General features: G+C 45.0%; 1 protein-coding gene across 2 annotated transcripts in view; it reads left to right on the top strand.

Annotated features, from left to right (window-relative positions):
• The first annotated feature begins 3,969 nt into the window (after positions 1-3,969).
• Positions 3,970-23,933, top strand: part of WWP1 (WW domain containing E3 ubiquitin protein ligase 1) — a 91,338-nt gene continuing 71,374 nt past the window's right edge. For both annotated transcript variants that reach the window (XM_060243547.1, XM_060243545.1), the window contains exon 1: positions 3,970-4,226. The gene's annotated coding sequence lies outside the window, so the exon portion shown is untranslated. The remainder of the gene's footprint in view (positions 4,227-23,933) is intronic.

Raw genomic sequence — 23,933 nt, 5'->3', positions numbered from 1 at the left:
TTTGTTTTAAAATACTTTTGTAGCTACTGGTCTATTATTTCAAATGTTTGAAAGTATTTTTATTTACCAGTCCAGTATAGTGTCAGCCAGACTGATGTAGTAGTTAAGTGCATGCATTCTAATCTGAGAGAACTGGGTTTTGTTTCTTATTCCTCCACATGTACCTGCTGGGCAACCTTGGGTCACTTATAACTCTGTCAGAAGCTGTTCTGCTCAAGAGCAGTTTTCAGCCCCACCTACCTTACAGGGTGTCTGTTGTGGGGAGGAGAAGAGAAGGAAGTTGTAAGCTGCTCTGAGACTCTGAGTGAAGGGTGGGGTATCAATCCAATCTCCTCCTCTTCCTCCTTTCTCACAGGGACTGAAAGCAGATTACACATAGTGAGTTAATACAATTGACCAAATGGGATATTCAATAACCAGTGTGTTAGGATTTTAAAAGTCTAGAACCACCAGAAAGAACTGAAGCATAGAATAAATATTCAGATGGCACATTAAGTGGTGCAGAAATGACATAAATAGGATCACAATAAGCTATACATGGTAGAATACACTACAGTCCCTAATCATATTATTCAAGTAAGTTTGTAAACTATTTTGTACAGTGCAGCTGTATTACCTGCATAGAAAAGTCCTCTTGAATAGTTCAGTTTTGCACGGTTTGCAGAAAGCCAGGATAGCAGGGGCTTTACTGATCTTCTCAGAAAATCATTCCACAAGGTGGGAGCCACAAGGGCATATGTATGGGCAGTTGTTGATTTTGCCCATTTACAGGCTGGCACCTGCAGAAGCCCCTGCTGACTTGAGCAGAATTGTTGTGATGGAACATAGAAAGAGAGGCAATCCTCCAAATAAGAGGGGCCAAGGCCATGAAAAACTTTGTGATAGTCGGTACCTTAAATTGAGCCTGGTAACAGATGGGCAGCCAATGGAGCATCCGCAGAATGGAAGTAATGTGCAAGCTGCGTCTAGCTTCCGTTAATAGTGGCATTCTGGACCAGTTGGAGTTTCTGCGGTTTTTTGGAGGGGAGACCAACGTACAGTGCGTTACAGTGGTCTAGTCTTGATGTTACTGTGGTGTGAATCCAAGTACTTTTATGCTAAACCCCTGACAGCTTGTCTTTAATATATATTTTTTGAAATGAATAAAGTATTTGTCATATGAGGTAGAGTAACTAAAAAAGCTCAAAAAAGTTCTGTATCAAACAGACATAATTAGAGTTTGGTCTTCTCTTCAGTAGTGGTGTTTCATTTAAAGTTTTCAAAACTGCTTGGACAAAAAGGCTTTTGAAATCAATTAAATATGAGAAGAGTTATGTATAGGCACGTAACATCTGTGGTAAATTTAAGAGTTAAGATTGCTGAATGACGAAACAGATTACATTTCCCCATAACATAAAGAAAAAGTGCAGCCCTGATGAGATGAGCCATCTATGGTGTTCTAATTGCATTTATTTTGGAATATTGCATGTTGGTATCTGTATTCCAGTAGCAGTTTAAAAGAGTTCCTAGATTTGTTTATAAAGCTCAGCTAAGTCATATACATCTCTCTCTCTCTCTCTCTCTCTCTCTCTCTCTCTCTCTCTCTCTCTCTATCTATCTATCTATCTATCTATCTATCTATCTATCTATCTATCTATCTATCTATCTAAAAGATTTCAGGTTTTCACAGCTGGTAACATCATTAGGGTTTGTAGAATCTTTTGGGCTCAAGTGCCGTGTTCTACTGGAGAAAGTTTTCCTTCCAGACGTTTCGTTGTCCGGCTGCAACGCCACTGAGGATGTTCTCTGCAGCTGAGAATGAAACGTCTGGAAGGAAAACTTTCTCCAGCAGAACACGGCACTTGAGCCCGAAAGATTCTACAAACCCTAATATCTATCTATCTATCTATCTATCTATCTATCTATCTATCTATCTATCTATCTATCTATCTATCTATCTATCTATCTAATCATGGTGGACTGGCCAGGGTATCAGCTTGCCCAATGGCAAGTGGGCCCCCTTAAGCATTAGACAATATGTTAAAAATGTTAATGACCTTTTTATTAGCTTGAAATGTAACAGAAGTCCCAATATTATGTAATGCAGCTAAAATTTACATTGTATTTAGGATTGCCAGCCTCCAGGTGGGGCCTGGGAATCTCCCGCTTTTACAACTGATCTCCAGATTGCAGAGATCAGTTCCCCTGGAGAAAATGCAACCTGTATTTAGATTTAGTATCTAGTGTATACTGCCAGTAATATGTACAATATATGCACATTGTAATTACTAAAGATATATATACATTTACTTAGCAAAAGTTTTAATTGTACCTTTTCCTCACTTATGTATTTTTTGAAATTTTTATTTCTTATACAAATTAAATGATAGCCTTATAGTTGTGGGTGGGCCCCTGATGTCTCCTGGCAACCAATATTTTTAGACCCAGTCCACCTTCATCTGTCCATCCATCCATCGTCCATTAATAAAAGCTACTGAATGCAGGGTATTTCTTTAAGCCCAGAGAGTTCTGTAAAATCTGACACTGTGACAAAGGCAGACAGGCCAAGTGTTAGCTAAAAGGATAAGGTGCTGTGCCAACAAAATAGAAGTACAAACAGTCTTGGCAGTGCTTATGTTAACTCAAGCCAATTAACTGATGCTGTTTTTAATTGATGCTGGCTTTCTAATATTTTTTATTGCAGTTGAATTATTTTAAAGGTAATTTTATGGGTGGAAAGTCAGGATAGGAAAAAATAAATTAAAAATTGTATGTGAAAGGTCACCTCTTTTGGAATACTGTCTCATGTGCTTTCTTTTACAATGGTTGTCCATATTTGCATATCATTTTTAACTGAACACCTATCTACATCTCTCAAGTGTCAATTTGACAAAAGGACATTATCATGCGCATATTATCATAAGGAATGTTGCACTTGACAGGTAGCTGCGTCTGGCTGCAACTCAATGCATGCATGTTTGGAGACAAAATTGAAACTGATTGTAACATGAGGATCAGTGGTTTAGAACCTCCACCTGATATCCTGTAGAGTCGACCTCTGCATGAATCATGTGTGTGAACTGATCCCATGTGTGTTTGGAATTATATATATTCCACTTCAGGTCTGCGCCCCCCCCCCCCCCCCCGCGTGTGTGTGAGAAACAGAGAAAGCTCTAGTGAATTGGTAATCAATGGACGCTTTTGGGTCTTAAAGCTTTGCAAATCTCCTTGGCAAATGAGAAGCTTGCTTACGTTACTACAACTCATGGTGTGGGCTCGTTTAACAGACCACAACATCTAAAATTGCCAGCCTCCAGGTGGGGCCTGGAGATCTCCAGGAACTATTACTCCAAAGGAGAGAGATTAGTTCCTCGGAGGAGAACTACTGTTTTGGATGGTGGATTTGTATAACATTAGATTATGCTGTCAGGTCGCTTTCCTCTCCATACCCCAGGGTCCACCCTCAGATCTCCAGGAATTTCCTAACCTGGGGTTGGCAGATTTACCCCATCCAGTCAGCCAAATCAGCAGGTTGAACTTAGTAACCGTAAGCACTAAAAACAAACAAACAAAAGCATTAAACATATAAACAATAAAAAACTCACGAGGCCCAGCTATGCGCCATTAAAACTTATATTGACACCCCTTTCGTTTTCTTCCCGGTTGGCTCAGTCGTGCCTAACTTTTTTTTTTAAATCAAGCTATCAATAAATATTTGGATACGTCTTTTCTGTACCTGCGGCGGTTGGTTCAGGCCTGTATCCCACCCCTTTGCTTTTTGCAAACATTGGTACAGTCCAGGACCTCCGCTCTGGCGGAGCAGTAAATCAAACTGCCTGCTACCTCTTCCCTCTAACAAGTTCCATCGCTTCATTCCTTGTGTGTACAAATATGCGCATGCGCACATCCTCTCTCTCTCTCTCTCTCTCTCTCTCTCTCTCTCTCTCTCTCTCCCCCTCCCCCCCCTCCCCTTCGCGTTCGGGCTGTCTCGCGCCGGGCCCTCCTCCTGCCTCGGCGGTTAGGGCGCGCGCCGCCAGTGGCAGGCGGGAGAGGAGGCGAGGGAGAGCCTCCGATGCCGCCGCCACTGCTGCTGCCGCTGTGAGATGGCATCATTCTGCGCTGTGGTGGCGGAGGTGGTGGGGAGCGGTGCCGAGGGCTGAGAAAGGACCCTCCGCCACAACCAAAGGGGTGAAAAGCGGCGGCAGCAGCACAACCGCCGCCACCAGTCAGCCGGGCTCAGAGCCACGGTAAGACAGAGAACTGACTGACAAGTAAACAGCCTGCGCCGCCGTCTCGCGCGGTCTGTCCCTGGAGGGGCCTGGCAAGAGGAGAGCACGATACCTGCTGCGGGGGACGGCTAGGAAGAGGGTGGGGGAGGGGCGCTTAGTTTTCTTCTCGCCGCCGCCCCCGCTCCCCCCCCCCCGCGCGTCCCGTGTGGAGATCGGCGTGCGGGGCGGGGGGGGGGTGGGAGGAAGAGAAGAGAAGCTCCCTGTTGTTGATGTGTAACCTGGAGAGCGAAGGCTGTCTGTGTCTGACTGGAGGACTCTCGCCAATTCTTTTATTTTTTTGCCCCCTGCTGCCTCGGTGTGATCTTGTTTATTCATTCCCTGGGCCTTTAACTGACGGGGGAAGGAAAGCGAGATAGGCCAGCGGAAGGTTGAGCCTTGAACCCTGTTAACAGCGCTGAGTGGATTGGAAGAGGCGTAAACGTCCTGGGAAGCCGTCCTGCAAGGGCGGCCCCTTGTCTTCTCTTTATCCAAAAGAAAGGGGAGAGAAAGTGTTAGTTACATCTTGATTTCTGTTTGCCTTTTCTCTCTCTCTGTGAAATCGAGAGAGAATGAAGAGGCACACTCACTTTGCAGTGACTTACTGTGACTCTGCAGCCTGTCACCTTTCTTTTTGCTTCCCCCCTTTCCCAAATACTGCAGTTCTCAAGTGTAGAAATTAAGAATATGGCAAAGGAGTATTCTGCAAAAGGCCTAAGTGGGTTATGATACAAATACACCTCTGTTTTGCACAGTATATAGTGTCAAGGGTAGATTTTCAGTTTTCATGTTGAATTAGAAGTTAGTATGAATATGCTTTAAGGCACACACATTAACTTGGAAGTCTGATGGGGCTTACTTCCTAATAAGTAGATGTAATGAAGCCTTAAAATATATTGCAATAAAGAATACTTTTTTAAAAAGTATAAAATTAGCAACTAAAGCTACCTTATACAGACACCATTAGTCAAGTTAATCTGTTCTGATTGCCAACAGATAGGGAGAGAAGGAGGCAGGGACAGGGTGATGTTTATAAGTTTTGGCTGAATCCTAGAGTGTTGTGCCAGCATGATGACATCACTTCCTGGTATTGTTGAAAGTGCTGTTGCACCATTGGCATACTCTCTGGCATTTCCCTCCTGCTGTCCAGCTGAACTATAGAGGGTGGGAGGAAGTCCCCTGACCAAAAGATTGAAATCACATAAAAGCCTTCGCATACACTTAAGAACATAAGAACATAAGAAAAGCCATGTTGGATCAGGCCAACGGCCCATCCAGTCCAACACTCTGTGTCACACAGTGGCAAAATTTTTTATATATACACACACACTGTGGCTAATAGCCACTGATGGACCTGTGCTCCATATTTTTATCTAAACCCCTCTTGAAGGTGGCTATACTTGTGGCCGCCACCACCTCCTGTGGCAGTGAATTCCACATGTTAATCACCCTTTGTGTGAAGAAGTACTTCCTTTTATCCGTTTTAACCTGTCTGCTCAGCAATTTCATCGAATGCCCACTTACTACCTGATATCCTTAACGAGATATAAAGAGTTGAGCCTTTTGGTGCTTATTATGGTTATTATGGTTATAGTTCTTATGGTTAATGCTTAAATTAGGATATGTTCAGTGAACATGTCACATTGGTTAGTGGAGAACTTGATTTTTATCCCTATAGCAAATGAAATGCTTTATCCTGCCTTTTAAAAGCAGTACAAAAGTGACATGCATAATATGAGACCATCCTGTAACTGGTCTCATACCTGCAAAATCTCCAACACAGTTACTGTGTCATATCTTCAGACTGTGCCCTGGGACACAAATACACATTAAAATGCTTCTCCAGGTCTTCTTTGTGTAGCTGTGATGTGATTAGGTACACTGTAGATCAGGGTTACTTCTGCAATTATTAATTATCATTCTTAGCCAAGCCAAAGTTGATACATTGTTTACTCAAATGCAAGACTAGGTTTTTTTTCAAGGTATACTATCAGACAAAAGAAATGGGTGTTTTAAATTTGCATACAAATTATGTTTATAACTTTTTTGTGTGGAGTCATCCTATATTTAGAGACTATTTATTTAATTTATACCCCCACCTTCTCCCCATGGGGAACTCAAAGCATTTGAAATACAATAAATATAAATAGAATACAAATAAATATGATAAGTATAAAGCAAAGAAACCAGTTAAAAAATCAATGTAAGCCAATCTGAAGGGTTTAAACAACTGGCTAGCTTCTTAGTTCATAACATTAACCACAGGCAGCATGAACCAAAGTCGCTTTGTGTGCCCAACAAAATGCTGGAAGATCCTGCAGGGCATGAACTTCCCCAGAAGCTGGTTCCAGAGAGAGGGGGTAGCCATTGAAAATTCCTTTCCGTAGTGGTTTGCAGGAGGTTGTCAAATGAATAAAGACTCTGAATATAGGATGACTCTACCAAAATGCTATAAACGTATGCAAATTTAAGACTGCCCCCTCCTTTCTTTGATGGTATAGCTGAAAAAAAAAACTAGTCTTGCATTTGAGTAAATAATGTAACTCAAGGCTTTTTGTGTAGAAAAAGCCCAGCAGGAACTTATTTTCATGTTAGGCTACACCCCTTGACGTCGTTGTTTCACACAGGACCTCTTTTGTAGAAAAAGCCCAGCAGAAGCTCATTTGCATATTAGGCCACTCCTCTTGATGCCAAGCCAGCTGGAACGGCATTCCTGCTCAAAAAAAGCCCTGATGTAACTTACTTTGGCTTGGCTAAGAATGATAATTGAGTGGTCAGGCACCTATAGAAGACCCTGTGATAATTATCTAAGGAGGTGAGGGGGGTCATAATGGGAGAAGTAGTCATGCAGGTAAGGTGGTCTTAGGGCTTTAAAGTTAAAAACCAGCACTTGGGATTGGAAGCTGACTGGAAGCCAGTGCAGGTGCTGAAGTATTGATGTTATATGTGCATACCAGGCTCACAGTAGGTGATACCACTTAGACACATGGTTGTCCAGAATAAGGGAAGAATCAAGCCACACTCCATAGCTCCTGTAGAGAACTGGACTCTGTCAAGTGTAGGTAAAACTGGCCATCCCTGGGCCCAGACCTATCCAACCACATGATCTCTGTTTTTGAAGAATTTAACTTCAGCCAATTCTCATCTTACCAGTTCACTACAATGTCCAGGCATGAGGCTGAGATCCTGTCAGCTGGCTGCTTTTCAAGCAGGAGGTGAAGTTGGGTGGCATCTACATATTGGTGGCACCGTCCTCCAAACTTTCTGATGATCTCTACCAGAGGGTGCATATAGATATTAAACAATATTGGGAGAGGAGCAGTCCCCCTGGGACTGGATAGATTAGGGCCTGAGGAGCTGATCTCTCTCCATGGATGGCCTATCCCAGAGCAGTGCCCCTCATTCCCCAGGGAGGCTAGGCAATTAACCAGGACAAGATGGTCAATTGTGTTGAAAGCAGCTGACAGATCAAAGAGGATTAGCAGTGCTGGTTTACCTTTATCAAGATGTAATTGGCTGGAAACCTGATTGGAAGGGAGCTAGGGCTGATGTTTCATCCAGGTATTCCTGAAGCTGCTTGGCCACTGCTTGCTCAGCCACTTTTTCCAGGAATTGAAAATTTTACACTATATGGTAATTAGCTAGGAGCATGTCAATGGTTTTTTTTCCTCCAGGAGAGGTGACACCACTGCCTCCTTGAAGGAGCTGGGGAAAGAGCTCCAATAACGCTGAAAGAGGGAGAGGTTAATAATTTCTCTCAGGGCTCCTCCTCCTATTTCCTTTCAGGCTTTCATCAGCCAGAAAAGGCAGGGATCCAAGGAGTAGTTAGTAGGTTGAACCTCAGTCAGGACCCCGTTGATAACTTGCCTGGGAAAGCAAGCTGAAGGAGTCCAAAAAGGACCCATCATGGTAGGTGGAGCCTCCAATCTGCTTCTGGTTCCAAACCAGGCAGCTAGGCCCTGGCAGAAGGAAGAGACTGTCTCCCAAAAAATGTTGCAAAAGAATCACAGCTAGTAACCAAATTGTTATCCATTTTAGGAACCACTTCAGGTGTGGTCAGCTGCCAACTTAATCTAAACAATACTTAATTGCATGTGAAGTAGTAGATGCAGTAGAGGTGGAGAAGTAAGATTGCTTTTCTGCCTTCACTGCCACTGTGTAGGCCTTCAGATGAACTCTATAAAGATAGTCTTCTTGATGCTTTATCATGAATTTGCTGCCAGCATTGCTCTAGCCATCTAAGTGCTCTCTTAGTGTCCCTCAGTTCCTCTGTATAGCAGGGGGTTAGGTAAGTTAGAAGGCATCGGGGAGCAATTAGCCGTAGTTTCCTACAAGCCTAAGTTCCAAGCCCCAGTCAGCTCACCGAGAGAACTGTTGGCAGGTCTGGACAAATCCTGCAGAGCATTCTGGGAACCTGTTGGATCCATAAGTCTCTGCAGGCAAGTGTAAATAAGCTTGTTGCCGCTGCAGGAGGGAGGGGCAAAACTCAAACAGAATAAATGATCTAACTGTGGCACTGGTTCGTAAAGAAAGCACTGTGGAACTCTGATCAACCCCTGCACAAAAGATCAGATCTCACATGTGGCCTGCTTCATGTGTGGGTGCCAAAACAGTGTTGCCATGGCAGCCATGAAGTCTGAGGCAACCTTTGATGGGGCAGATTTCACTTGGACATTGAAATCCTCCAAGACTAGTAGACTGGAAAAGTGCAATGTCCACCCAGCCACTGCCTCTGTCAGCCTCAGCAGGTTGTCAGCCAGCAAGCTATGCAGATGGTAAACCAGCAAGACACCCACCCTCTCCTTGATATCCCATCCTAGGCTGACACATTCAATCTGGGGGCCATTGGTGCAGAGATCCTTTGGAAGGAGAAAGAATCTCAAATGAGGACTGTGACTCTTACTCCCTGTCCTCCTATTTGAGGCTGATAGAGGGTTGAATAACCTGAGTCGCCTGCCTTCTGAATAAATATGGTAACAGTTCACTCTTATGTAGAATTGATTTCAGTGGCTTTATAGTTGTTTAACTCTTCATTGTTAATCATGTTGATTTCAATGAGGAAGCTTAAACTTAGGCCTCAGGTTTCCCCTTAACATGGGCTAGAATGTAAACCTTGTTTTATATACAAATGTTCAGCTGTTTAAACAAATTTGAATTAAGCTGACTTTGTACAGAGTATATTGTTCAGAAGCTATAAGCAGTATATTTAATCAAAAATACCTGATGTTACCTTAACAATATTGCTTTTTGAAAATGACCTTCAGGAATTTTACATATTTTTGTAAAAGTTTATATGATAACGGGCAGAGATAACAGTGGGTATAAATTTCGACCTTTATAAAGTTATACCAATACTGGATAACTTGTTCTTTGGTTCTGCAACTTGATAAGATATACTATAAGCCAATGGTACTTTTTATCTATATTTTTTGTTGAGAAACAAAGTCTGAGAGGGAAAATCATTTAAATTTTTTAACATTAAAGAACTTGTGAGATACTGTGTGTGTGTGCTGGAGGGAATAATAAACATCTGGTAAAATTCCTTTTCCATAAAGGAATAAATTGTACTGGTTTAGTAGCATCCTGTTCATCTGCTTAGAAACTCAACACTGTATTTATTACAATATTTGTATCTTTTTGAACAAAAAAATCTCCAAAACAGCTCATCATCAAATAAAAGCCATGATATAAGAATTAAAATCAGCATACATATAGCAAAATAGTAAATAAAGAAAAGAGACTAACATAAATAAAGAGTCAAATAGACTAACAAGATTTGTGGCAGGGTGTGAGCTTTCATGAATACTGCTCAATTCTTCAAAGTGTCTGGAGAAGTGAACAGTGACTCTCAAAAGTTCATACCCTGCCACAAATTTTGTTTGTCTTTAAAGCGCTGCTGGACTCTTGCTCTTTTCTGCTGCTACATTAACACAGCTACCTGTCTTGATCTATCATGAACATATGAACATATGAAGCTGCCTTATACTGAATCAGACCCTTGGTCCATCAAAGTCAGTATTGTCTTCTCAGACTGGCAGCGGCTCTCCAGGGTCTCAAGCTGAGGTTTTTCACACCTATTTGCTTGGACCCTTTTTTGGAGATGCCAGGGATTGAACCTGGGACCTTCTGCTTCCCAAGCAGATGCTCTACCACTGAGCCACCGTCCCTCCCCATCTTCACAGTAAAGAGTAATATTTTACCTAAAATATTTATATGCCTGACATTTTGCTGACATTTGAGACCCTAGGTAGATAACAATAGAACATCAATGCACTTTAAGATGAACAGCTTTTAAACATTCTATACAGAATCTTTTAATAAAACAGAGTACTTTCAGGTATTCAGTAATGCAAATAAACAAACCGAAACTTGAAGCAAATTAAATAGAAAACTGTTGAAATGCTACAGGTCTGATTTCCTCCAGAATAAATTATCTTTGGGTGATGTCAGCAGCCAAAATGGAAGGTACACCACTAACTTTCCTGGAAAACGCATCTTGTTACTTTGGTTCTGTTGTTGTGAAGGCCATACACACTGTGTAATAGTTCAGTTAACTCAGGTGGCGCAGTGGGCTTACTGCTGTGGTTCTTCCCTAAGTGAGCAGAAGGTTGCATAATAGGTGCTCAACCTGATTAGTATAATGTATGTGGGGCGAGATTTTCTTCTTCTGTTTGTTGTATGAGAAGGTGAGATTGGGTTTGGGAATGTTTGTCTCTTGCAAATTCACTGTTTCAAAGTACAAATTTGATGAAGTTCCAAATACATTTAATAAAGTTCCAAATACATACCTACAATAAATGCCACAAATGATTTGAAGCTGTGCCTTTAACCCAGGGGTGGGGAACCTTTTTTCTGCCAAGGGCCATTTGGATATCTATCATTTGCGGGCCATACAATATTATCAACTTAAAAAACAGTGTTCCACTGAGGGAGAACGATTCAGGCTGGCAAAATTAATGTAAATAATTGTTTTTCTATTTGAAGTCATGTGGGGAGAGCCTAATTTGGCACACATACTCCGACCTGTTGCTCTAAGCAAATGCCTAGGTCATTTTGTAGAAAAAGCCCAATAGGAATTAATTAGCATATTATACCGCATCCCCTAATTAGCATATTAGGTCACATACTCATTAGCATATTAGGCCACACCATCTGGGATAATCAAGTGCAAATTGAACTGTTGGTAGCTGGCTCCCACCCCTGCCACCCTTCCCTCTCTCCCATCATACAGAAAGTACAGCTGCTCCCAGCAGACCTTTAAAGGCACCCACATACCTCAGCAGCAGTCCTTCACAATGCCCACCACTCAGGCTCGAGGGAGACGGAGATGGAGAGAGAGAGAGGAAGGAAGGAATGGAAATAAAAGGAAATAAAGAAATGGGGGAATAAAGCGGAATAAAGGGAAATAAAGAAATGAGGAGAAGAAAGGGATATAAATGGAGGGCAGGGGAAGAAAGGGGGAATAAAGGGAAATAAAGAAATGGGGGAAGAAAGGATAATAAAGGAAAATAAAGAAAGGGCAGCAGAAATGGAAAGAAAGGGAAATAAAGAAATTGGGGGGAGAAATTGAAAGAAAGGGAAATAACGAAAGGGTGGAAGAAAGAGGAATTAAGGGAAACAAAGAAATGGGTGGGGGGGGGGAGAAATAGAATGAAAGGGAAATAAAGAAATGAGGGGGAAATTTACCTGAACTGTGACAGTGACTTTTCCAGGCCCTGCAGTGATCCTGACTGTCCAGACCCAAGGAGGGAAAGCTGCACAGCATGGGAGGGCCCCATGATCCTTGCCGGCCAGCCAGGCCCCAGGGAGGCTGCCATATGGTTCAGCTCGGCTCAGCAATCCCCGGGGTCCAGACCAAGTGATCTCGAGGGCCATAAACGGCCTTCGGCCTGACATTCCCCACCCCTGCTTTAACCCATTAGGCTGTGTGGGTTGTATATGGATCAGGAACCACTTATCCTTTGAAAATTGTTCCTATCAGAACTTTTGTCTTCAGAGTGGTGAGAGTTTTGGACTTTTGGGGATGGACAGTTCTGGGGATATTCATTCCTGCCCTTTGTGGGTTGAACTACATGTTATTTTTATCATGTAGTGACTGGGCTCTCCCAACCTGACTTTGGTTTAGATGGTCATACATTGTGTATGAAGGAAATCATTTTGCAAGTATGCAGGGTTTTGGTTTGTACTGAAACTGCAGTGAGGAGGGCAGAGAGAGCTTTCCCTCTGCCTCTTTTCACTTGACTTTCCTCCCTATGTCTGCCTTAAAATATTTACCACTTATAGGGAGACAAAGTCTCTGAGAACTTAGGTCAAAATATAATGTTTAGTTTTTTGATGAAACTCAAGGAGGATCACACAATATAAACATTGTAATAAGACATACAGTAAGCAATACAATGGGATGAGGATTACAGAAGTTGGAAACCAATGTTTTTTTAAAAAGAGGCATCAGGCTTTGTATATTATAAACAGTGCAGAAAACAGATCAAGGTGAAAAGCTGTGTTGGTCTGAAGCAGTAGAAAAAAGTTTGAGTCCAGTGGCACCTTTAATTTCAACAAAGATTTAAGGTACGAACTTACGTGTGCATATAATAATAATATAATAATAATAAATTTTATTTGTACCCCGCCCTCCCCTGCCGAAGCAGGCTCAGGGCGGCTAACAATACGGTGCCCCATGGTGCACCAACAATAAAACAGTTACATTAAAAACATTAAATTAAACATTAAATTAACCTTAAAAGCCTGAATTAAAACAATTAACTAAAACATAATTAAACGCTATCCTTGACACTCTTCTAGTTGATGCTGATGGCGGATTTCCAGTTATTCATAAGCTAATTTAAAAAGGGTGGTCTTGCAGGCCCTGCGGAACTGATCAAGGTTCCGCAGGGCCCGCACCTCCTCTGGGAGTTGGTTCCAGAGATGTGGGGCTGCGGCCGAAAAGGCCCGAGAGCGAGTGTTCTGTAGTTTAATTTGTCTTGGCCCAGGGGTAGTCAGTCTGTTCTTTCCTACTGACCTCAGTGCTCTCTGGGGTTCATACGGGGAGAGACGGTCCTTCAGGTAGGCTGGTCCTCGGCCATATAGGGCTTTAAAGGTGATAACCAGCACTTTGTACTGGACCCGGTATACAATCGGTAACCAGTGCAGTTCGCGTAGCCCCGGCCGTACATGTTCCCATCTTGGGAGACCAAGCAACAGCCTGGCCGCCGCGTTCTGCACTAGCTGTAACTTCCGGGTCCGGCACAGAGGCAGCCCCATGTAGAGGGCGTTACAGTAGTCCAATCGTGAGGTGACCGTCGCATGGATCACCGTTGCTAGGTCCCGACGCTCCAGGAAAGGGGCCAACTGCTTTGCCCGCCTCAGATGGAAGAAAGCTGACTTGGCAGTGGCTGTTATCTGGGCCTCCATTGATAATGAAGGCTCCAGTAAGACACCCAGACTCTTCACCTGCTGCGCTGCCTTTAGCTGCACACCATCGAAGGTCGGGAGGGATATTTCCCCCCCTGGAGCGCCGCGACCCACACAGAGAACCTCTGTCTTTGCCGGATTCAGCTTCAGCCCACTCAGTCTAAGCCACGTTGCAATAGCCTGTAACGCCCGATCCAGGTCTTCCGGGGGGGAGGCGGGCCGGCCGTCCATTAGCAGATAGAGCTGGGTGTCATCTGCATATTGGTGGCAGCCCAGCCCAAACCTCCTGGCAATCTGGGCAAGGGGGCGCATATAGATGTTAAATAACATCGGGGAGAGGACTGCTCCCTGAGGCACCCCACAATCTAGTGTGCGCCTCTGGGATCGTTCACCCCCGATCGCCACCCTTTGTCCCCGACCCATGAGGAAAGAGGAGAGCCATTGTAAAGCAGACCCCTTAACCCCAATGTCGGCGAGGCGGTGGATCAGTAGCCGATGGTCGACCGTATCAAATGCAGCCGACAGATCTAATAACATCAGCACTGCTACACCGCCTCGATCCAGTTGCCGTTGGAGGTCATCTGCCAAGGCGACCAAGACCGTCTCCGTCCCGTGGCCCGGTCGGAAGCCAGACTGGCACGGGTCTAGGACAGAAGCGTCATCTAGAAATCTCTGTAGCTGCAACGCCACTGCCCTCTCGATGATTTTACCTAAAAATGGTAAATTAGACACCGGTCGATAGTTCGCCAATTCGGCCGGGTCTGCTGTTGATTTTTTCAAGAGGGGGCGGACCAAGGCCTCTTTCAGAGGCGTTGGAAAGCGCCCCTCTAAGAGGGATCTATTTATGATGTCCCGTAAAGGACATCTAAGCTCCCTCTGGCAAGATTTAATCAGCCAGGAGGGGCAAGGGTCCAGATCGCATGTTGTTGGGCGAGCAGCGGAGAGAATTCCATCAACTTCTTCCAGGCTGAGTGGGTCGAAGTGGTCCAGCAGTAAATCCGAAGACAGGCGCGGAGCCTCAGTCTGACTTACTGTATCTAATGTGATAGGTAGGTCTTGGCGGAGTGATGAGATTTTATCTGCAAAATATTTCGCAAATGCCTCACAGCCTATTTCCAATTCTCTAGCGTTTGGTTTGCCTTGTGGCAGTGTTATAAGATCTCCAATTACCCTAAACAATTGTGCTGGGCGCGAATTTGCAGATGCAATCTTGGCTGCAAAGTATTGTTTCTTTGCAGTCTTGACTGCCATCTCATATGACTTCATAAACGTTCTATAGGATGTTCTCGTCACTTCGTCCCGAGTATGCCTCCACCGCCTCTCTAGCCGTCTGAGCCCTTGCTTCAGCTGGCGTAGCTCCAAGGTATACCACGGAGCCAGCTTCATACGAGGGCGCAGAGGGCGCCGGGGTGCGATTTCGTCGATGGCCCTGGATAGCTGATCTTGCCAGACTTCCACCAGGTCATTGAGGGAATCGCCAGTGGGCCAGGGATCCCTCAGGGCTATTTGGAACCGTTCCGGGTCCATCAGGCCCCGAGGGCGAGCCAAAATAGGCTCTCCGCCCATACAGGGTTGGGGCGGCATCTCCATACGGGCCTTAAGGGCTAGGTGATCCGACCATGGGACCGCTTCATCTGCGATATCGTCCACCAAAATCCCAGACGCAAAGATCAAGTCTAGTGTGTGTCCGGCCTGATGCGTGGGTGTTGTAACAAATTGAGAGAGTCCTAGTGTCGCCATGGAAGACACTAGGTCCATCGCCTGAGTGGAGGCCGTGTCGTCGACATGGACATTGAAGTCACCCAGGACCATGAGTCCCGGGCTCTCCAATGCCCAGCCCGCCACTGCCTCCAATAGTGATGGTAAGGCGCTGGCTGGTGCGTTAGGCGGACGGTACACCAGCCAGATCGCCAACCCCTCTCCAACATCCCACCACAGACCGACACACTCGATGCCATCGATCTTTGGGGCCGGGAGAGCCCTAAAGGAGTAAGCCTCCCGTATGAGTAATGCCACCCCTCCCCCCCGCCCGTTACTCCGTGACTGGTGAAAGACCGAGTAACCTGGGGGGGTCATCTGGGAGAGAGCTACTGTCTCTCCGTCCCGCACCCAGGTCTCGGTCACGCAAGCCAGGTCCACGTCCTGCCTAAGCAGGAACTCCTTAAGGGTCGAGGTCTTATTATTGATGGACCTGGCGTTGCATAACACCAGTGACGGAGACGAGCATTTCCTCTTAGGCCCACTACCTGCCACCATTGGGATGGGCAATAGACTGGAAGGTGGCCGAGCACTGGTTTGTCTCTGTCTCCTTCCCTTATATAATTGTCTATTCCCACCGTCATATCTTCCCCTCCCCAGGAGCACTGGAATCCCCTGGGCCAACATCTGCACTCACTTGGAGTGGGCTCGCAGTATACTCCTCACAGTTGTTCCCAGTTATCCTCACCTGGCTTTCACTCTATCCTCCCCTGTCTGTTCTTCCAATACTTGCTGCCAGTTAATCAATTATCATAAGTAATTAATTTAGTAGTCTACTCAATTTCCCTTCCAATTAACTAGTATAATATTAAATTGATCAATTTCAGCACCATTAATAAACAGACCATCCCTCCCCCTTACCAATTGATGTGCTGAAATTATAAATATAATTACATATAAATTGATATATATAAATATATTGTAGGAATCAATCACTAATTATTTGGCTAAAAAATCCAATAAATTAATTAATAAATATCTTTAGTAAAATTCCATTAGCAGCTAGCAGTCGTTTAACTCAAGTTCTAGTCCTTAGGGGTGGCAGTATATATTGTCTCTGGGTTGTAGGATTTAAAATCGTGTTCAGTCTTAGATGTTGATAAAGTGCAGAAGTCAGTGCAGTTAATATGTGCAGCTGGTAAAGTGCGGTTGATAGAATGTTGGCAGAATGCAGATACCAGTGCAGTCGGTAATTGAGCATATTCCTCTCCTCTTGTGGCCGGCAGGCTCTTGGGTTCCCCTGGGCCCCGTACAGGGCCTCTCCGCTGGGGAATAACCAAGCCGTTGGATCCGCCGCTTCAGACCACGTCCGTCAGTGGGAGCGTGACAAATGGAGGGGAAGGCGAGCGAAGGTGGAGGGAGCAGGAGTAAGGAGCAGGAGGAAGCGAGGGGGGGGGCGAGAGTCAGGGCGTCCGAAGCCCCGAAACAGTAGGGGAAATGAGGGCGAAGATCGAAAACGCCCTAGGGACGAACCTCTGTGTTCTCCTCTCGCCCAGCCTCGCGTGCACGCACGCTTCCTCAAATATATTGCCTTATGGACTGTTAACTTCCATTTCAGTGTATCTGAGGAAATGTGTGTGCACATGAAAGCTCATAAAACCAACAAAGTTTAATTCTGGGTATAAGCTTTTGTTTGCATGGCTACCCACCTACAACGGCTAATAAATCTAAATGAATCTAATAAACATTGAAATCAACTACAGACTTGTTCATTCAGCTGAACCTTTTCTTTGTATGGAAGTCCTTTCCCTTTTACAAGAAAATGCCTTCCTAAGTAATTCTGTTTTATACAATTTGTGGGATAACAGAAGTGTGGGAATCAACAGTCAGCTGTGGATATTACCCATTTGTATGCTGAGATGAGTTGCAACTGTCACAGAGGAGCATAGTGGAAGAGACTGTTCTGCAGATATGTGGTTTCAAGACCATCAAGACTTTGTTGGTGATAACCAATATTTTAAGTTGAACCTGGTAACTGATAGGTAGTTAATGGAATGGGTGTAATATGTATACTTCACCTAGGTCCTAAATAGTAATTGAGCTGTAGCATTCTGTACCAACTTGAGTTTATGAGATGGCTTCAAGGGCAAACTCTGGTAGAGAACATTACAGTAGTGTAGTCTCCAGGCTGCCATGGTTTTGCTGCTTAGGAAATCAGCTTAGTGTCTTTAAATGCGTAATTAGTGACCATATTTTGTCTGTGAGATACCCCTGATTTAGTAATGGCTGTTGGGGTACTATTGTATGCATGACTAGACAATAGAAATGTGAACTGGCTAAGCAAATATTCTATGTATAGTTTAGATGAAAGCATCTATAACTGAAAAAATGAGATCAGTCAAAAAAGAAACTTGCATAGGGCAAAATTAGATCTTTTAAAACAAAAATCACAGTTGTTGCATTGCAGAGTAGTTGACTTTTTAAACTTAAGAAGATAGGAAAACCTGGCTTTATGTTATAGGTTGCACTGTAAATCAATATTCTGCTTTACCCTTTGAAACTAAAAAGAATGCAAAACTGTTTTCTCCATGCTCTTTTCTACATATTTCTGGTGTTTAACATTGAAGGTTGCATCCATTCATGTGGGAGGGAGGGCAGCATGAGACTGGTCAATTCAGGTATTGTAAACTAAGCAGTGTAAGTACATAAGAACATAAGAGAAGCCATGTTAGATCAGGCCAATGGCCCATCCAGTCCAACATTCTGTGTCACACAGCGGCCAAATATATATATATATATATATATATATATATATATATATATATATATATATATATATATATATATACACACACACACACACACACACACACTGTGGCTAATAGCCACTGATGGACCTCTGCTCCATATTTTTATCTAACCTCCTCTTGAAAGTGGCTATGCTTGTGGCCGCCACCACCTCCTGTGGCAGTGAATAAGTACTTGGATAAGACCACCAAGGAAGACTCTACAGAGGAATACAATGGTGAACCACCTTTCTGCTCACTTCTCTTGAAAGTCCCTTGCTGAAATCATCACAAGTCAGTTGTTACTTGCCCATACCTGTGTACATATGAAGATTCATGTATTCTGGAAAGTTTCACCTGGTAGTTTTTATTCCCATTCTATCAAGGTTGTTGTATTTACTTTGTGATAAGAAGCACTGTGAACTTCATGCTCAGTGTTTCTTCCTTTTGTATTTCATACAAGTGCAAGAACCTACAAGGACTTTTGGGGGCATCTCATTTTCACCTCCCCCAGTATTTCCTGTTTCCCTTCCCTGAAAGCCCCCATAACCTTTCTTCTTTCCCTGCTTCTTTCTCTGTAGCCCACCAATCAGTCAACCTACTTTTATCTGCCCCCCCCCCCCCCTTCATCCTTCTCTTTTTCCCCTCTGGTTGCCTTGCCAGTGGCTCTGGAGCTTGCCTTGGACTTGGGTGATAAAGACAAGATGTAGAACTGAGGGGCAGCAATAGATGCAAGTCACACCTGCTGCCTTTTTCTCAGGTCAGCAGCTTTTATTTGTGAAATGACTGCTTTGGGTCACCTGGGTAGTAAACCAGTCCTAACACCCAGCTTCAGGGTGCTCTAAAAATGATGGGAAGGTTGAGAGGTGGCAGCAGTGGAACTGTTAAGGGGGGGAAGGCCAACCTCCACCTATTTCCTGACAGGTCAAGGTAATAGCTTAACTGCTTAAGGAACAGCTTAACTGGGTTCCTTAATTTGCAGCTTTGTTCCAGTTGTCTTCATTAGCGGCATGCATTTCATGAAACTAGTTCCCCACCATGACAGCTCTACCTGCAGCAGCAAAGAAGTGATGCTGGGGAAGTATCCTCAGTTCAAGAATGAAAGTAAATACGAGAAGAACTGGGAGCAAGCAGGAAGTTTTCCTGTTTACCTCCAACAGGCAAACCCACTTTTCCAGTACCTTCCACATCTGAATAGTTTATGGGCTCCACAGTATTGTTTTAATTGGTTTCTGCTATCAGAATGCCCAGTGCTGTAGTCAGTGCTGTAGGTCACCTGCCACAATTTATTTTAGCTGGATTAATATTAGTAAATTCAGCTTCTTGCACAGTTACCTGAATGTTTTGTTGGGCTCACTTTATTTTTCCTTTGAATATTTCATTTAATTGGAAACGTCAAAATTGATAGGAGAGGAAATTGAGAAAAAAACAAACACCAAGTGCTCCTCAAATGAAAGTTCAAATAAATTTAAATGGTAGATTCATTCTACCCCTGTAGGAACAAAGGTGTCTTTCCACAGCAGCCATTTTATTGTGATATCCAGAACTCTTATCATTCCAAGTGTGTCCAGAAGCTCAACAAGTTAGGGGACCCCTGTTATAAAGGTAAAGGTATCCCCTGTGCAAGCACCACTTGTTTCCAACTCTGAGGTGACGTTGTAGAGCTGTGTTAAGGATATGTGGCAGTGATACATTGAAATTAGGTTCCATGAGCAGACATACATGGAGCTAGCCAAGGTCATCAGTTGTACTTTCTACTTTATTAACTTGGCCACAGCACTGAAGCAAGACATCTGAGATTTAGCTTATATCCCCCATACTTGTTCCTGCTTCTCCTCTTCTGAGACAGAACTGTACCTGGCATGATCTCCTTCCCACCCAGGCTGAGTGATTTGGGAGTCTCTTGCCTGAGCTCCATGCTGAGGATACACCCTGCTCTCATACTACTTTTATCCTTTTCCATCACCTCTCACAGGCTTTCCCTTTCTTTGTCTGTCTCTTTCCTCTGTTCTGCTCCATCCATACCTTTCACCTCACTCTCTTGCCTTTCTGTGAGACTCCATCATCTTTCTATGAGGCTCTGTCATCCTTATTTCTAATCCTCCAGTTGTTGGGTTCAGCTCTACCTCCTGTTTTCACTCTCCTTCTTTGCCAAGTCCTTCTTGTCTTTGCAGTATTTGTCTGGGGTTGTCCTGTGTAGCCAACTTGAGCTAGCTGCCTCAGACCTGCCTCCACTGAAGGAAGAGTGTTGGCCTGGGCAGGTGTATACTGATGCCAGTTACTTGAACCTCTGCCTCCTCCAAGGCCAGCTGGCTATTGGGTGGCAGGGTTTTTTAAGACAGGTGAGTCTCTCTACCAGTTGTCGTGGCTGTGAACCTTCCTGTCTCAACACTCAGATCCTGGGTCAGCCCTGACCTCCCATCTCTGCCTTGTCTCTTCCAGTCACCTGGTAGGTCAGGTCAGTATCTCCACTCTCCTACCAGAGGCTAACAAGAAAAGATGGCTGTCTGTAGCTTTGCCTGTGAGTTTTCTAGGTTTATATTTGCTTTGTTTATATCTCATCTTTCTCCCCAGTTGTGATTCAAAACAGTTTTATATCGTTCTTCTCTTCTCCATTTTCTCAACAACTGTATGAGGATAGGTTTGGCTGAGATTGGGTTACTGTCCCAAGATATGCCAGCATACTTCCATGGAAGAATAGGAATTCAAAGCAGGGGATCCTAGTTCAAATTTCTAATCATTACGCCACACTAGTTATCGGACTGTCGGCTGAATGCTTGATAAGATGTTAGTTTAATCAAACCTGGCAGTTCTTAGACTGTATTCATGGCCATGGACTCTAGGAGACTTGAGGCTACTGTGTAGTCTTGTGCTGGTCTGTCCCACAGTTATGCAGCTTCCCTGCACATTCTCAGTGTTCTTCTGTCCAACTTACTGTTCCTTGTCTGGTAGCTAGCTCACCACTAACAAAACTGTGTTGTTTGTTGATGTATGACTAAATCTGTAGGAATTTGAATTCAAAGAATGGAAAAACCTCAGAGAGGCCTCAGATACCAGGACGTTTTCTCTCACACATTCACACATACACAATTGAGTTTATGCCAAGCAGTCTTCTGGGTGGCATTGTTGGAGCAAGAATCTACATAAACCCAGTCTGACAGCTACAGTATGACAGCTGGTGATCTAGCTGCCAGGCTAGGTCACAGTGACCTGATCAGCAGACCGGCTTGAGCCGGCAGAAGCCAAGTGATGCAATCTGCTGAGTCAGCACGGCCAGGATTGGCTGCTTGGACTATATATGATCTGTGTGTGCATCACACAGGTCTCTCCCTGTGAGATGGTGGTTAGGCGAAGCACTTTGTCCGTGGAGGTGATATTGTATAGACTGCACAAGAGAGCACTTGTTGTGTATATATGTTAATACACCTTTTGGCACTAGTTGCACGTGTAAGCCTGATTTTCTTTCCTGAAGCCCTGTGTCGGGCAAGTCATCTCCCTCACTCTGCTACTCCCGCTCCGACAGGGTTATGGGCCCAGGGCGGTTCCGCTGCGCGGAGGAGAGAGTTGAGAGTTGAGCGGACTGTGAGTTTGGAAAGAGCCGGAGGCGAGGAACGCCGGTGAAGGACACAGAAGCACCACCGTTCTCTGTTTGAGAGCCAGAGGGACGTCGGCAGCCAGCCGTGAGGAGGAGTCGGCACGATGGCTCAGCAACAGCTTGGAGTAGCCGTTGAGAAGCTCACCTCAGCCAACTACGCGGTGTGGAGCCTGAGAATGCAACACTACCTCAAGCGTGAAGGGCAATGGCTGTTCGTGAGTAACCCCCCTGCTGACTTATCTCCTGCCGAGACTGTGTTATCGGATAAGGCACTGGCCAACATAGTGCTATCTATAGGAGATGACCAGCTGGTTTATGTGCGAGGGAAGGACACTCCCAAGGCTGCCTGGGACGCGTTGAGTGCGGTGCATGTTAGCACCACTGCTGGTTCCCTCATGGCCTTGACAAGGAGGATGTTCCGCACCGTTATGCCGGCTGGAGGGTGTGTGAAAGATCACATCAAACGGCTAACGGACTGTTTCGTTGAGCTGGAGGCAAGAGGCAAGACTGTAGCTCCAGACGACAGAGTGTACATTTTGCTGTCGTCGTTGCCACCTGAGTACACTCCCCTGATAACTTCTCTGGAGACGGTGGACGTAGCGACCCTGACCATGGAATACGTCTGTGCCCACCTGCTTGACTTCCAAGAGAGAATTGCGGCCGTGAGCTGTCCGGGGGTGTCGGCCGGGCAGCGTGCTGTTATCGGTGTGTCCGGGAAGACAGCCAAGAATGAGCCAGCTTCTGCTGCTGGCAGGCGTCCGAAGGTGGAGGAAGTGGAGCCGACTGCGTTTGCAGTCCGTCGCTGCTATGGATGCGGGTCGTCGCAGCACCTGCTCCGAGCTTGCCCTGAGAGGGAGAAGAGGCGGGGGCGTGTGCGGCGAGAGCGGAGGACCGCCAGCCCGTGTGAGGAAGCAACCCGGCTGGTCACGTCTGCAGTAGAGAGCACAGGGTCTGCTTGGATTTTAGACTCCGGGGCAACGAGCCATCTCTGCTGCGAGAAGGAGTTGTTGAAAAACATTGACAGTCCTGAGCATAAGTATGTGAGATTGGCTGATGGGACCACTGCCAATTCTGTTTGCTCAGGCAATGTGGAATTTCCTGCACTGAAATGTATGTTGCAAAATGTGTTGTATGTACCCTCACTGCAGTCTAACCTGTTGAGTGTTAGCACACTGTTTGACCAGGGATACCAGGTGAGATTTGAGAAAACCTGCTGCAAAATCCTGGGAGGTGGGGGAAAGTTGCTTGTGACAGGAAGGAGGGAAGGTAAACTGTATGTGGTCCAGAGTGATTGTGCCCAGGTGGCTCAGGTGTCGAATGAGCCTGTGCACAATAATTGTATACATTTGCTCCATAGGAGACTCGGGCACTGCGGATTTAGGGCGTTAAAGAAAACCCTGGAGCTTGTGCCTAGTTTGAAAGTAAATCCTTGCAAATGTTACTTGGATTGCCAGGTCTGCAAGAAGACCAAAAGCAAGGCGTGTGCTGTTGCTAAAGAAAGCTCAAGGGAAAGCACACGAGCCCTGGAACTAGTCCATTTAGACGTTATTGGCCCATTGCCAAAGAGTCTGTCGGGGAGGAGATACTGCTTGGTGGCCACCGACGACCACACGAGGTACGCGTGGGTTTTCACCATGGTGCATAAGTCTGAGGTGTATAAGACATTCACCAAGTGGGTCAAAGCAGTGGAGAGACAATTAGGGGTTAATCTCCTAGCTGTACAAACCGACAGAGGGGGGGAATTCTTATCTAACCAGATGAAACGTTGGCTGGAGAACAAGGGCATTGCCCACCGTCTGACGAACCCGGCAACGCCCCGAGAAAATGGGCATGGGGCTGTATTGCAGAATGTGATGTATTGCATGTTAGAGGATGCACAACTGCCAATGACCTATTGGGCAGAAACCATACATGCAGCTGTTTTTTTGCAAAACAGGGTTTGGTGTAATACTGTGAAAAATGTGCCTTACAGGTTACTGTTGAACAAGACCCCAGATTTGAGTTCTTTAAAAGTCTTTGGGTCACGGGCTCGGGTTGGCATCCACTCCACGAGTAGCGGGGAGGGGGATGTCCGGGCAGAGAGCCTAATTTTTCTGGGCTACAAGCCAAGGGCCAGGTGTTATCGTTTCTGCAATAGCAAAAGCAAGATAACACTTAGTAAGAGTGCCCAGTTCAATGAAGAAAGCAGCTGGCCAAGGT

Source organism: Heteronotia binoei, chromosome 7, assembly GCF_032191835.1.
Source record: "Heteronotia binoei isolate CCM8104 ecotype False Entrance Well chromosome 7, APGP_CSIRO_Hbin_v1, whole genome shotgun sequence".
Lineage (NCBI taxonomy): Eukaryota > Metazoa > Chordata > Lepidosauria > Squamata > Gekkonidae > Heteronotia > Heteronotia binoei.
The sequence above is the reverse complement of the archived record's forward strand: the minus strand, read 5'-3'. Positions and strand labels throughout refer to the sequence as shown.